This window comes from Corvus kubaryi, unplaced genomic scaffold (assembly GCF_017639235.1).
Source record: "Corvus kubaryi isolate FWS band 111438036 unplaced genomic scaffold, C.kubaryi_AGA036_p1.0 78, whole genome shotgun sequence".
Taxonomy (NCBI): Eukaryota; Metazoa; Chordata; class Aves; order Passeriformes; family Corvidae; genus Corvus; species Corvus kubaryi.
The window spans coordinates 2,394,185-2,397,406 of record NW_024582065.1 but is presented as its reverse complement, the minus strand read 5'-3'; positions in this window follow the sequence as shown (position 1 = coordinate 2,397,406).

Sequence of the window (3,222 nt, the reverse complement as noted above, 5' to 3'; positions counted from 1 at the left end):
GTTAATTTATAGGGTTCAAATCCCACCAGATCAGCTGATAGAACATTCCAGAGGCAGAACATTTTGCCAAGCGTTATGTCTTGACAGCTGTGTGCAAGTAACAATTAGTTCAGGTGGCAGCACAAAAACAAGCTGATGTTTGACCTGGGAAATGACAAGCACTTGCAGATAAAACCCGTAGGTATAATCAGGTATAGGATTCAGAATAATTCTGTGATAAAGCACAGATTGTGCCATTAAGGTGAGCATCTGTTTCTCATCATTTTCCCCATATAACACCTTTCACATCAAGCACTGTCCTTTTCTTTCGCCACACCAGAGAGGCTGCAAATGGGAAAAAATACGAAGCTTTTAGAGAATTCTGGTTTTCAAATAATTCTTTGATCCCAGTTTAAAAAAAAAAAAGAAGAAGAAGAAGAAAATAAGTTTTACTGCTTGATTTCTGTATAGGCTAACCTATAACTTCTCCTGCCTACTACAGCCCGGAGTTCGGCTCCACAAAAGTCATAAATTTTAATTAGCTGCAATCAGCCTTATCAGGTAGTTAAAAACTCATTTGGATGGAGGCAGAGTCACATCCTGTGTCAAGAGATCCTTCCACGAGCCACTGCTGTGCTCCAGCAAGTCCATTAGTTCACCCACCGGAAATCTCGGCTTTGATGCTTGGTGCAAAACACTTCTGCTCTTCCCCAGAGGTCCCTGACTCACTGGTTTTGCCCAAACAACAGGGCTGGGAGGTGAGGGCCATTACACCACTTTTCCAGGCTCATGGACACTGGAGAAGATGATGTCTCTGTTTCCTCCTTTGCATATCCACACCAGCACATCCCAGAGCGCTCAGGATGCAGCGATCCCTGCTCCTGCTCCTGTCGTGTCCTGCAGTGTGGTCATGGATTGAGTGAGGCTCACCCACAAAGCCACTGCCTAATGCACAGGGCTGGCTCCTCATCCCACAGGTGAGACTGTGCCAGGAGATCCCACGGAAGAGATGAGGGAGCTGGGAGCTGTAGAAAAGTTTCAGGAATTGACTAATTAACTTCCTCGGCATGCGAGAAAGGCCCAGTTAAGAAGCAGCAAACTCCTGACCTCAGAAGGCAGCCAGGAGGATAAGCCTGCACAGACTCCTACACAGATCCTGCATCCCAGGCTGGGCTGTCCCAACAAGTCTCCATCCTCCCCCACTCAGGATGTCAGTGCCCCGATGGAGCTGACAGAGCAGTAGTGCCTGTCAGCATTGCCTCACGAGCCACACCCACAGCACCCGCTCAGCACCTGCCAGCTCCTCTCTGCACCATCCCCAGGTGCCTTCAGAGCTGCAACTCCATCCTAATCCCACCACGACTTTTACCAAAACACGGTGGTCTCAGAGCAGGCTTCATCCAGGTGCATTTTAGCTGCTGCAAGCACCTTTTTTGGTGTCTCATTTTCCCACCTCAGCCCCTCCAAGTGTAAAACCAGTTACAAACCTCCACCAGGTCCTTCTGCACAGGCTGACCATGACATCTGCCATCGTTTCTTCCCCAGGTCTGCTCTTCCCACACTGCTCTCTCACCCACCCACAAAGCCAAATGTGTTCCTACTTCAAGCCTGTCTCCTGCCCACCTTGGCCACGTTCCCCCAGGGATGGGAGCCTCACTGAGCACCTCATGGCAGCAGCTGGATCATGCAGCCCCTCTACACAACGACCTGGGGGTCAGGCACTTCCCTGGAGAGATCCCATCTTATTGCTGCTTATTTTTGTGGTCTGCACTGATGTTTGATGCAGTTATTTTCTCCCTGGACAGTATCTGGGGGTTGAACCCTCTGCAAGTGCAGCTCTCTGTTGTCCCAGGTCAGTATCAGGCAGTGTAAGATGAAGGCACATTCTCATATATTCACTTAATTAACTCTTCCAACCAATCCCAGTTCTTCAAACAGTTCCAATTATGAGTCCCAAATCAAAATCTTACACCAAATGATGCATTTCAAAGCAATTCCTCTGGAAGACATGAATGCATACACATTTTGTCCTGCTAGGAGACAAAACTGTCCTTGTAGGAGACTTCCCTCCTCACAAATGTCACCTCAAATAACCAACAGGAGCTTCCCAGCTTTCCTCCTGTCCAAGTGGTGCATCTCAGGAATGCACTGCTTCTTCCTTTGGGGAAGCTACAGTTTTCTTCAACTTTTTTTGGGCATCAGCTGAAGAAAAGTAGGCCTGATCTGCCCAAGAAAAGCAGCTCTCAGGAACTGTTCCTATCATAGCTGCATTTCATAGAATCATAGACTGGTTTGGGTTGGAAGGGACCTTGAAAAGAATCCTGTTCCATTCCCCTGCCATGGGCAGTGACACCTTCCACTATCCCAGGGTGCTCCAAGTCCATCCAACCTGGCCTTGGCCACTTCAAGGGGCAGTCACAGCTCCTCGGGACAATAATTTCCCAGGTGTTGAGAGGCCTGGGGAGATAATTTTGACCCAGCACTTCACAGGGAGAAGCCACACAAACAAGATAAATGCTTCCTGGAGCTAACGTGATTCTTCTGTGCTTCTATAAAACTCAGAGGATTCTGCACTTCTGTGCAGTTTCCACAGGTGTTTTTATCACCCCTGAATCTGTTCAGCATTAAAAACCACAAAGCTTGAGGGAAGTGAAGGCTGGAGCCCGTCCCTCCGAGTTCACACTTGTGTCACTTCTGCATTCAAAGCCATGACAACACATTTTGTACAAGATGACAATAATTTCCTCTGCCCCTTTGTAATTTCTGTGCCCTCACCTCTCATCCCAGCAGGCTGTGGTTTTCACAACCCAGGAGGCTGTGGTTTTCTTTGCTCACCATGAGTAGAATTTGTCCACTCCCTGTGGAGACTCATGAAACCTCACAGAATGTACACAGTGTCCCTTTTTTATTGCATGGGCTGTGCTCTGGCTGAATCACCCTCCCAAATCCCATAATCACACATTAACTGACACATGCACTGCAACTTCCAGGGACAAAAATCAACGGCAGCACTTTGTGGATGGATGGATGGATGGATGGATGGATGGATGGATAGATGGATGGATGATGGATGGATAGATGGATGGATAGATGGATGGATGGATGGATGGATGGATGAGGGATGGATGGATGGATGATGGATGGATAGATGGATGGATGGATGGATGATGGGTGGATGGGATGGATGATGGATGGATGGATGGATGGATGGATGATGGATGGATGGATGGATGGATGGATGAT